Source organism: Xiphophorus hellerii, chromosome 15 (genome assembly GCF_003331165.1).
Source record: "Xiphophorus hellerii strain 12219 chromosome 15, Xiphophorus_hellerii-4.1, whole genome shotgun sequence".
Lineage (NCBI taxonomy): Eukaryota > Metazoa > Chordata > Actinopteri > Cyprinodontiformes > Poeciliidae > Xiphophorus > Xiphophorus hellerii.
The window spans coordinates 17898146-17910988 of NC_045686.1; the positions used below are offsets into that span (position 1 = coordinate 17898146).

The 12843-nt window shown below is 37.3% G+C and overlaps 1 protein-coding gene across 5 annotated transcripts in view; it reads right to left on the bottom strand.

The window, feature by feature from the left end:
• plcb4b (phospholipase C, beta 4b) overlaps nucleotides 1-12843 on the bottom strand; it is a 66530-nt gene that overhangs the window by 36946 nt on the left and 16741 nt on the right. For all 5 annotated transcript variants that reach the window (XM_032584383.1, XM_032584388.1, XM_032584387.1 and 2 more), the window contains one exon: nucleotides 5824-5890. The gene's annotated coding sequence lies outside the window, so the exon portion shown is untranslated. The remainder of the gene's footprint in view (nucleotides 1-5823; nucleotides 5891-12843) is intronic.

Below are 12843 nucleotides of genomic sequence, written 5' to 3' on the forward strand. Positions count from 1 at the left end.
ATGGAAACTCGCAGCACACAGGCTGCAGCGCCCAGCTGTGGCCTGACATAACACATATTCACTAACAAGCATTTGGATATGAATAGTGGTGGTATATGATTTTCCTGAGGCAAATATTTCTCATTACTTTCAGCTAAATTGTTTCTAGTTCACTTTCCAAAGTTAGCAATGAAGGACTACCATTTCCGACAAAGTTGACAGGCTGTTTAACAGGTACAAATATATTTTCCTGCAAATTGTTTAAACTTACGTAGGCTTAGATGTCAGCCACGTTTCTTGTTTTAACACTTTCTGATGCTTGCAACACTTTTCTAAATGGGACAGAACCTACAAAGACAGGATAAGTTATGTAAAACAGTAATATTACACTTGATCAAACATCTTACAGCTTTTTAAATCAGAGCTTAAAAATCTGCGTTTTTACAAAGAGAAAATGAGGACTAGTTTATAAACTTTTTGATGAAGAACTACAAACATAAAGTTTGAAAATAAAAGAAAATGCTTTTCTTCGGGGCGTGCCGTGGTGGCGTAGTGGTTAGCGCGACCCGTATTTGTAGGCCTTGAGTCCTCGACGCGGCAGTCGCGGGTTCGACTCCCGGACCCGACGACATTTGCCGCATGTCTTCCCCCCTCTCCTTCCCAGTTTTCTGTCAGCCTACTATCATATAAGGGACACTAGAGCCCACAAAAGACCCCCTGGAGGGGTACAAAAAAAAAAAAAAAAAATGCTTCTCTTAATAAAATGGAAAAGAATATAAGCACCCTTTGAATGTTGAACCCTGCCTGCATGTCTCAATACTTTCACTCTTTCTTGGGGACTTTCCTGTCAACCGCAGCTATAAGTGGCTACTTTGCAGCGTTTCACAAACAGTGAAGCTTAATTAAATCGACTTTTAAGGAATCTGAGATGAATCTAAATCAAAACATTGCTGAAGAGTTTACTACTGTGCAATGGCAAATAATGCTAAACATTAACAGTGTTATCAATGTCCTAACTAGGACTTAGACCCAGTCTAAAATTTGCTCTTTCCTACACTCAGAGGAAAAGTACAGTATGAAAACATTTAACTCAAAAATTGATTGCATTGTTAAGCTACTAACTTTTACTATCAGGATGCTATTCAATAATGTTGCAGTTCATAACTGTCCCACCAGCCAACGGGCAGGTTTAGGTAAATTGACTTTCACTTCACTCGTTATTTACCTAAAACCATCATGTCTTTCCTCAGTTTTCTTCTGACATGAAGCAGAAGGTTGTCTGATTTATTTCAGATGTGAAGTAAACTCATTACTCAATGAGACTAAAGAACTTTCTTACTGTAAACATATGAAGAATAACTTATTTGTGCCAAGACACAGACACACACCTCCAAAAAGCAACAACTTTGGTAGCACAAATGTGGAAGGAGTCAGATTTAGGGATTCAATCTAGATGCAATAGGTTTCATGTCTTTATAAATGCTAATATTCATCTCATATAACAATGAAGGACTCTACAACTTTATGTTGAAACGTGCTCTGCTCATTTATTTCATCTTGTGAGCCAATTGTCTTGCTAACCGATATTCTTTGTTAAAAAACAGAGACGAGTGCCTCAAGAAGCATGGGTAAGACAAACAACAAGCTGAAGATGATGGAGGCAGGAAAAATACACACACTATCCAACTATAAATTAACATAAGTAAAATTATCACACACTTCAGACTGGGACATGCTGTGAATGTGGAGGAGTTCATCAACCTCAGGTTCAAGCGTGTCAAGCAAGGAGCACTAATGGAGAGCAAAGTATTTACCCTGTTATGATGCCCTCCTTTCTAACAACTTTGTTGTTCATAATATAGAAAATGCATTTTGTCTAATGAGTGATAAGCATATCTGCAGTCTGGAATAAGTTTGCACAAAGTCTTGTTGGTTCTGACAAAAGTTAGTCAGGAGTTACTAACTTTTGTGAAAGGTAGTTATTTTATTAGATTATTAATTGGGTTTACTGAACTACAGTCTATGAATTAAACATTTGTATTCAGTTTGAACTAAAATGTGCCCAATATGTGTATTTGAAACATTTTTGATTGATTGAAATGATTCCTGATGTTATGAAAGTAATTTAAAACACAGCAATGACAAGGAGTGTTTATTTTAATCTTAATTTTAAATTTCATCCAAAGCACAGTAAAGAACACAATAAGTTCTCCCTAAATACTAATTACTAACATTACCGCTCACCTATTGGGACTTAATTAGAGGTTGGGGACACATATTAAGCTCCTAGTGGGATGTATAAATCCCTGTTGCTGTAATTAACTTCTATATTAGGCTATGCACAGCAGGAAAACAGGATAACTTACTGTATATCTCCCACATCAAAAGCCAAAAAAGTTTGAAAACTACTAAACCTTTAAACTCTTGCATCCCACAATGATCAGCAAGTCTTGCATTGCTGTTATTATGAAAAGTAATTTCATCTGAAAATGTTGTTATTGCTTTTAGCACAACGCAATACAGAGCAGCAAAGATGTACTTTTCCATCTTTCCATCTAGCACATTGGCTTATATTGCTATATTGGTCAGTCATCTTATATGGAGGCTGATCTAAAGCTGTTAGCAACAGAGAATCACAGAGAATCCTCCCCATTGTTTCTATTGGATGTGTTGTTGTCATGATTTCATTTGCATCTTCTAATACCATAGATTAGTCATGGAACGGTGACATACCGTGTTAACATGTTTCTTCAGAGACCTAACTAGTTACAAGGATAAATAATAGTAAAACAAAAAAATTGGCTGAGGCTGGTGACCATCTACCACAGGATAAATAGTCCTCTATCCTGTGGTAGCAGTGGTAGAAGGGTTGAAGCTAAAATTATTAAATTATGTTCACAAACAACACTGGTGGTTCCTCACTGCTGTGGCTGCCAACTCACCGCTTGAGGTGTTTTGTCCAAGTTGTGGTATACACTGTGTTGTGTCCTCGGTCTCAGGTTTTTCCCTTCTTTAAATCTAAAATCCTAATTTCTAAATAATAAATCTGAGACAAAGTGCTTCCAACAGAGAAACTGTTTTTAGTGGATGAGGACAAATCCAACCTCTGTAATTCCAAAGAGCTTACCCACATAGATTATTTTTGGAGCAAAACATCTGTGTTCTGGTGTCTGAAAAGGTCTTGGTTTCAGAACATTACAAATTAAAAATTACTTGAGAAACAATAAATCACCCATGATCGTGATTTATTTATGCTTCATACTTTAAATATTTTTAGGATCTCCAGCTATGATTTTAGCTGAACTTCACTGGTAACGTTTGCTGTTTGAGGAATGTGGGGACACAAGCACTAAAGCTTTTCCTAATTTTGGAGTAAATGTGGCTTGAGATGATGGTAAATGTGGAGTAAGCTGTGAAGCAAGAGTTAATTTTTGGATGAAGTTAGGTAACTGGCATTTGGGAAGAGATGCTTGCAGAGTGAAAATAAATTATTTCAAAATAACAAAGTTATATCATGGGGTCAGAGATGCACTGCTCTGTGCACCACTGTGCTGTGACAGGATTAGGAGGTTAGGGTTCATTTTACCGTGACACACATGCACCACACAAGGCTGGTCGAGGTAAGGTGTACCCAAATATGGTAAAAAAAAATACTAGGAGACATATACACACAAAGTAGGCTACAGAAGGTTCAGAAATTTATCTACAAATTATATAGATAGATGCAAATAAGTATTAAAGAGAGCTAGACGGATTACCTTAACATGGAAAAATGCTTCAAAGAAAATTTTAATTAAGAGATGGACCTCAGAGTGATAATATGGGACATTTTTGGCTTAGACTTAGTTTTCTAATCAGGATATCTATTCATAAAGGGGTTCCACAAGCAGATAATTTAACCAAAACAAAAATATGTGCAAAATAAAAAGAACAAAACAAAACAGAAGGTTGAACCAGACAGGAGGTGGACAGAAGGAGAGCGTGGGGGCTTCTAAAAATTAAGGGAGTTTGCTCATTGCCCAAATAAGTACCTATCAACAGAAAATCTGTGCCCCGCTGAGTTGTGGATAAGCAGCCAGAAGAAAGAAGCTGTGGAAATAGAACATGTCCATATAGAGAGGGAAGCCAAGGAGAGAGGAAAAGGGAAGGCCAAGGGGTTAAATGCTTCCCCAGAATGTGAGCTTTCCACTAGCATGAACCCGGTGAAGAGCGTCCCCCCCAGTCCCAGATGACTTACACCCTGAGGGTCCGCTGTGAGCATGACTGAGCACAGGCAGCTGAAAAATTGCCCCAAAATAATACAGTTTTCCATGATCTAATTGCCATGTTTACAAGTGATCTAAGCACTAACGACAACAGACATGGGAGTTTTATGAACCCTAATACAGAATTGGTCTTTCTTTCCTGTCAGAAGTAGTGACTTTTTAAGTACTGGTCAAACACTGAAAGGCAAGAGGGAAAAGGAGGAAAACCTGTCTTGACAAACAAAACACCCCACAGATGTTGCGCTCCTCTTCGATGCCCCTGGTCTCCATAGCAACCCTGCCGACCAGTAATAGCCTCCAGCCCGGCCGACTGCAGTGGCGTCACGAAGACGCGCACTCACATTAATCCTCTGAATGGGATCCCAGTGTGTATTTATAGCGACACAGGGACTCGCGAGGACCCGCAGGGGACCCACCCAGTCCCACCACCCTCCCTGAGGCATTACCAGAGAACATCCATGTCTAAAAAAATGGACTCTGAACTCCTTGAACTCTGAACTCATTAAACAGTTTGGACCAAAGAGACAGACACACACACAAACAGAAACACACCCTTAAAACAGATCTGCCAACTCCCATGGTTCAAGTAAACAAGCTCTGTAATTGGCAATAACAGATAGCAGGAATTAAATATTAAAGCTGGCTTGTGTTTTGTCCAGTACGTGCAAAGAACACCGATCGAAAGGGCTTAAGAAACCTCAACTCTAATCCAAGGTTCTAGCTCGTTTCTTCAAGTCAACATTTCATGCTTTCCCCATCGTACATTTCCAGTATTGTCAGGCAATTTTTAGCCAACATTAATGTAATAAGCAGAAAAGATAACAATGAATTCACGGCAGATTTTTTTTTTAGCTAGTTAGTTTGGTAACTAGACTTTAAATGTGGACCCTTCAAAAAACATAAAATAATGATGGACATATGGATGGATCAGGAAACAATACATCACCACTGCAATATCAGTGTGTACAATATTGATATCGCAAATGAATGTATGGAGAGCAGTAATTATTGTAATATATTCTAAGTGTAATAAGCACACAGTCTTCTCATGCTAATGTAATATTTAGCCAGCTGGACAGTACCAAATGATATTGCCCTAAATGCTAAATGCTTTCGTGACTAAGGCACGAAAGATGAACATAGGCTTATATTGCTTAATTAATCACAATTTTTACCAATACTATCACCATAACACTCTAGTATCACAGTCCTAAATTAGCTAAATACCTTATTTTCAAACTTTTTCAGATGAGGACAGCTCCTTTTGACCTAGTATAATCCATCAGAAATACCAAACGATCAGTTATTTCCTTAAATACATAAAATCTGTTTTATTATAGGACATGTTGCATTACATTCCAACCACAGACCTCCATATACTTTCTCCACCGTCGTTGGCTATAATAACCACTTTACATCATGGCCTTTCATGGACATTAGCAAGAAATTCTGCTCCATTTTATAAAGGTGAGAGCAATTTGCAGTTCAAGCCAGGCAGTGAGATGATGATTACGTAAAAGACTGAAATACACTGAGAGCATCTGCGATGGAAGCAGGAGGTGAATCTGAGAGTACTTACCAGGTGACAGACAGTGGGACAGAACACTGAGGGGAGGGGAAACACTGGAAGAGAGCACCGGTCCACTCTAAAGAAAAGAAAGAGAAAAAAGGAATGTGTTAAGTCATTTGCAAGAATCTGATGTGCTAACTTCTTTATTAAGCTTCACTTTATACACTTACAACAATATTACAAACAGTTGCTATGCCCTCAGGGGAGAGACTCTTACACACAAGCACACTCGCAGCATTGTAATCACAGGCTCAGAGAGATTCTCTTCATCCTATTTGGCCAGAGCAGATTTTTTAATTATTCTTCTGGCCTCTCCTAAATAAACCTTTAATAGGTGGCTGGTTTCCTTAAGAAAGGCAGCCTTCATCAAACCGAGAGCTGGAAATGAGCTGGCAAATTACACAAATCGAGTCCGCCTCCGCATCTGGCCTGCTGTAACTTCGGAGCGACAGGTACGCGAAGCGAGAATTACAGAGTCTGTTAAGAGCTTAATAAGCAAAGGCGAAGGCAAAGTGGGGGGTGTGAGAGGAGGGGGGGAAGAGACACAATGTGGTTAGGCAAAGAGTGGAACAGTAAAATGAAAAAAAAAAAAAAAGGACACAATCTTCTTAGCAGGATAAGGATTTTCTCAATATTGCTGCTAATTTGCAGAGATCTGGATTTGGCTCTCCTGAACTCATCATCACTATTCTCCCTGGGTTTACACGAAGCAGAACCAGAAAAAGTCAGTTATGGTTTTGTTATACAATCGCTTTGCAAGATAAACTTAGCCAGATAAACGACACTGCACGAAACTGTAATTTTTTTTGTCTTGAAATAACCTTTGTTATTATCATTAAAAGTGAGAAAACAGTTCTGTGCCTCAATATTATTTGATCAATCAAATCAAAGGAGGTTTTATCTGAACACTCCCGAGTTACATTAATGTGACGAGATGCTCAATATTATTTAACTTTAAGGAGTACTAACTAAATGTGTTTATATTTTAACTGTTTAATGGGTAGTTTTATCAATACATTTTGCCACAACTGGCCCTTTGAGTGCATTCATGATCTTGATGTGGCCTGGAAGAAAAATGAGTTTGACACCCTTGACATAAAGCATTTCCAAGTAAATAAAGGAAACATGGACTGCTTTCACAGAAATACTTTGTAATGACCAGATTCATTCATATCAACCAAAAAAGCTGCACGACATATTTTATGTGAATAAAATATGTCTACTTTTTATAACATGCTTTCAGACGAAATAAACATGTTTAGGCCAATTGACAGGGTTGGGGACCACTACGAAACATAAATTAAATCGTACACTGTACAGCAACCTGAACTGAAACTGTTAACCCAGGTTAACAGTAGATGGTAAAAAATGGTAGAGTTTAATTAGACTAGTTTGTTTTTCTGGTATAAGCACAACCTTTAAGCCTAATGCATAAATCTGTCACAGGGTTGAGGTTGGGATCATTTCAGAAACTTAATCTCTTTCCTGATGTATGTTTGGGAACATTGTTATGTAGGTGCCAACTACCATAATGACAACTGAGAATCATGTGCATTTGAGTGTGAATTTAGGAGAATGAAGAATATTTTATGGAAAATAAATGGTAACTGAAACCATTTATTTTGCAGCAACACCCATTAATACCAACATAATGTTACTCCCACCTCTGCACACATAACACCACCAAAACAAATCCTGCACTGTCATTAGGATCCATCATTGCAACAATAAAACTGTGATATTCTCTGCTGCAAACCCTGCAAAACCAAAACAACTTGGACTTGTTCTGGATGCTGAATCTAATTTAGGAAAACAGACCTATAAAAAGCAAGTTTCTTTTGTGAAGAAAACAAAGCTAAAAATGAAGGAATAATCTACAAAAAGTAAGCAGATTTTTATGATGTTCGTCTGCTCCTACTCCCTCTCCATTTCCTTTTTGTCTGGACCAGTCTCTCCCACAGATCATGCAAATCAAATATTCCACATGTCAAGTGGTTCCCACTAGACAAGAACTGTTCACAGGCCTCTCCAGCCAGAGCAGAGGATGGCTGGGTGTACTACTCTGCGCCAAAAAAGGTAAGCCATATCTTGTATACACGTAAACATATAAAAATATACTCAAATAGTGATACAAATGCTATTCTGTTGCTCCCAAGGGACCAAACCGGAGTGTTGCTGAGGAGGGGACGACTACCTCACCAAAAACACATTTGGCGGCTTGAAGCTTGCTTATTTAAACAGTAATGCTTGTTCTGCATCCAGTGACCTGGCAAATTGTTTGCAAACGGTGACCTGTTGCCACAAAAAAGCCAATCATACAGATTTCTAGTGCTGAGGATTCATCATTTTTCTATCTTTTATATAATTCTGGATAGAATTTTAAATGCACACACGAGCCAGATCATATGAGTCATACTAATTTTGGACTTCAGCTGTGCAGTGAATAGTCTACCAAGTAAGAGAGGGGGGAAAAAAAAAACACTTAGTCATTATTTCACTCTCAACAACATGGTTTCTGGCTACATCTGCTGTTTTGACAATGAAACAACTTGGTTGGAGTTTCTTACTGACGTCACCAGAACATCTTAATGCCCCATTAAACAAGTTTTTCCGTATATTACCAATACAGAAAGCCTAATAGCATGGTACTTATACAAATGGGCTCATATCTATTGCAATTTAAGCAGTTATTTGTCTGGTATAATTCACTTGCATTAGTTGGTTTTCTTGCACAAAGTCAGCTTTATCCATGGACATTAATTCTCATAAGGTCTTTATAGCAGCTAAATATCTGCTTTATCTAAAAAACACAGTTTTGATGAGTTTTGGGGTGAATATCCTCTTGTAAAACCAAGTTTCAAATCTCTGATTCACCCTCACATTAAAGGAAGCTGGTTGAGTTCAGGAAACCAAGTAACCACCAAGGTACACAATTATCATTTACCAGAAGATGCTGGAAGATGCGTATCACTGCCCATAAAGAAAGTTTGACATAAACATGAACTGAGAGGTTGATTACCAAGAAAAAAGCTCATGCTCCAAAGCAGACACCTTCAAGTTTGACTCAAATTTTCAGTTATCCAACCTGGATAAAGCAAACATCTTCTGTAGAAATGCTATATACTTACACAAAACAATGACTGAGGTATTTGACCAAAACAAGGAATAATTTTTGCAGAAAACCAAAATAGAGCACTGTACCAACAGTTAATTACGATGGTGATAGCATCATGTTAAAGGTCTTGCAAATAGTAGATGGTATATTAAGTCAGGATGACATCTCCCAATTCTTCAACCTCGTCTCAAACACAGTTGGATTATTCAACAAGACAGTTATCCCAAACACACGTCTTAACCGGAGGCATAGCTCAACCAGGCCAACACTAAACCTCTGGAATGGCACAAAACTTAAACCAAATGAAAATTCCTGTAATATACCTACAAACAAGTCTGTGCCAGGAAACAATCCAATTGAAATTCACAATATCCAGTCCTGCTGAAAAGAGCCGTCAAATCTTAAGCCAGAACTATCAAAAACTTGTGGATTCTCTGCCTGTTGGTAGACACTTCTATCCAAAAATTATTCATGATCAAGATACATATTTGAGCCTCAATGTGCAATTATGTTCGTGAGTGGATATGAGCAGTGATCCTTGTCCTCAGGGCTTATCGTTCTGTATGTTTTAGAGCAGGAAAAACTACAGAACAGTGAGCCTTGGGGACCAGAATAAACTCTGAATTAGTGAAACTCCTGAATTATTTAAAACTGTTTTCAAAAACACTACAACTGTATGTCATGTCATCCACCCATAAAAGGACAGTCAAATTAATTAAAATCACAAAATTAAAGTATTTTCACCCAGGATGAATTTGTGCGCAAAATTTTCATCTGAACTATATCTAACCTTTCAAGCTGAGTTAGGCTTTAAGCATGTTATTTGTGACTGATAAAAATAAGGAGATTCTGTCAAATGAAGGATTTTAAACCAAGACGCTCACAGTCTAATTGCTGATATCACTGTGTCTATAGCCATCTTATAAATGTAGTTCATGGGAACTCATAAAATGTTTTTATATTTCAACAATTGCTATTCAGTAGCAAATAAAGATCCAAAGATTTAGCTACCTGATAGAATCGGTCCCTTTTCTACTGTCTGTTGTGCATTTTTAAAAGGTTCTATTCCCGGTAACACCCAGCAGTGTTGTAATAATACCTTTTGATCAGAGCAAGAGGTAAGAGTCTAGTAATCTCCCCCCTACCTTTCACAGGATTTAAATGGCACAAACAGAGGCAGGTCTACCTTCGTCACTCAGCTCAGTAGGAGTAATACACAGGGGGGCCTGATTAAAAGGATAGCAAGCACACAAACACTGAAGTAACACAAGATGGTATGGAAAATACACAATGCATGTTGGGTAAAAATATCCTTAGAAACAAACCAATGGCCAAATGCTTCATATGCAAGATTACCGAGTGATGTTTGGCTTGAATCTGGAGAGGTTGGACTTATCGATTAAGACTTTTGACAGGATAAACAACAAGCTAATCACATTGAGCATATAGTGTACTGTCAGTATCAGTGAAACAAAGCTATTTTTGTGGTAGCAGCCAAATGTTGGCCCAACAAATGTTTTCAGCAAATCCCCTAAATATATTGGTTGAGAGTTCCCTCCAATTGAGCTTAGGGATAAAACCAGTTTTCAGATTTGCAAAAACTTTTTTTTCAAGCAAACACATTGCTTAGCCATCTAGACTACACTGTTCACACAAATCTTATAAGTTCTTCCTGCAAAATTTCTATGGACATGAGCTCAGGAATTTGTGATAATCCCTCCCAAATATTTGTAACTAACTGGATGGCATGCTTTACGTCATTATCCATTTGGAAGACCTGTTTTTTTTGCCCAAGCTTCAAATTGGTTTCAATATGGTCTTTCCCTTTTTTTCCTGGGACCAATACACACATTTCATATAAAAACACTTTCTTCATTAAGACAGAAAACCGTCTCCTTCCAGAACTGTATAAAGACTGGGCATCTTTGTGGTGTTTTTATGTGTATATAATAGTCAGAAACTTAGATGTGGTGTGTTTAAGAGGTTGCCTTAAAAGTTTGACTCTATTGAACAGAAATGTGGTGAAATAACATATTAGATGCTGACAAAGCAATGTTACCATCAGAGCTTTCCCAAATGGTTTAAAGGGCTAGTGATCTTAGTGTACGTAAATTTCTGACTTTTAAATAATAATCTTTAAAACAAAGTCAAAAAGCTTTCTGGCTTCATTCTGCAGACTTATTTTTTTTAATTAATCCAAACTAATCCAAAATGAAAATAAGACATTGGATCTTCATATACTATAAATGTTAAGATATTATTTCAACTGTATAGAAGAGAAAAATGTTTATTGTGAAAAAGCAACATACGGTGAGCTACTATGTGCCATAAAAACATCTATTTTTATGTTATAAAGTCAAAGTAACTGGAATTTTCACAGCTTCCAGGATGTGTTTTATAGGCTGTTTTTGAAGTGAAGAAAATGACAGTTCAAGTGCTAACAGCATATGTTCCCTCCTCAGGAAATCAACCCAACCCAAAGTCTGACGCTCGGTTCTCTGTGGGTTTCCTCATGAGCTGCTCTGCTGCCATCAGCAGCACCTGCCAAGGTACAGAGAGGACATGATCATTTTGTCCTCCACGTCAGATATGTTCATCCTCAATACTGCTCCTTTGAGAGTCTCAGTGAAAGTACATCAAACAACATCAACCCCTTGAGCAGTGGAGCACTATGAGAAAACCCCTCCCCTTGTTTATCATGCAGCTGTGTCCCACTGAGTGGAGGGGATCTGGCTGGAAAAACATCATAGGAAGCTCTGCCTGCAAATTACTAAATAATCCAAAGTGAATCTCTTAAATTCATATATTTAATCATGTTTGTTTTAAAAAATATTTATACCAAAGCTACCATAAGCAGTTTTACCTTTGACCACATCCAACTATTGCTTTTAGGCCACCAGTTTTTCAGCCAAACCCTTTTCTATGCAAATAGTTTTTATCCAAAGTTAAAAGACAACTTGAAACGGCTTAAAATTTAGTGCCAAAAAGAAGTATTTGTTCCAAAGTTGTTTTATTAAAGTGTTTGTTAAATGGAACCAAATTGGATTCAATACAATAAGGATCAAAAATACTTGACAAATGATTGGATGAATTATCTGCCTTTTCTTGTCAATCATATTTGAATTGTGCAATGCAATCGAACCCATTTTTATCTATACTATGAGAGTGAGTGCTATTCACAAAGAAAACAGCACTCAATGCACGCAGGAACAATTCCACCAACTGTTTTGGGAGCAATTTGTACCAACTTTATTGCTTATTGTTTATTGCTTTTGTTGTCACTAAAGCAATAAACACAGCAGTAGCAGAAGTGACAAAAGAGAACAATAATTGTTTGAATGAAATATTGTTTTAAATTAATGATTGCAAAGCAGGTACAAAAAAGCTTTACTAGAACCACCTCTGGCTGGGATAAAGCTGGTTTTATGCATCAACTCCATTTCCCCGTCCCAGTTCTTTGGCCTTGCACACTGTAATATCGCCTGGTTGTGCACCTCTAAATTTATTTTGCAACTCTACATGAATCAAATACGCCACTTTTTCTAAACAAAAGTGTACAAAAAAACTAAACAAAATGGTAGGATTTAAAGAAACACAAGAAAACGTAATATTACTTTAATTTTGTACCCTGTGAATATTTAGTTAAGCGTACAAATATGCTGACTCATCATTGTCCATTTTAGTGTCTATTTCGTTTATATTAATAAAGCTTGTTCTATGAGCCAAGACTAATAGATTACTGAACTTGGATTTAAATGAAGTGCATAAAATGTTAATCTTTTTATTTTAATTGTACTATTTTTTGACATTTTTCAGACCCTATCGTTGATGTTTAAGTACCATCAATAATTTCTTCCAACAACACATATTTTCCTAGTCATGTTTTAAAATTTTCTGTCAACTATACAAATTTT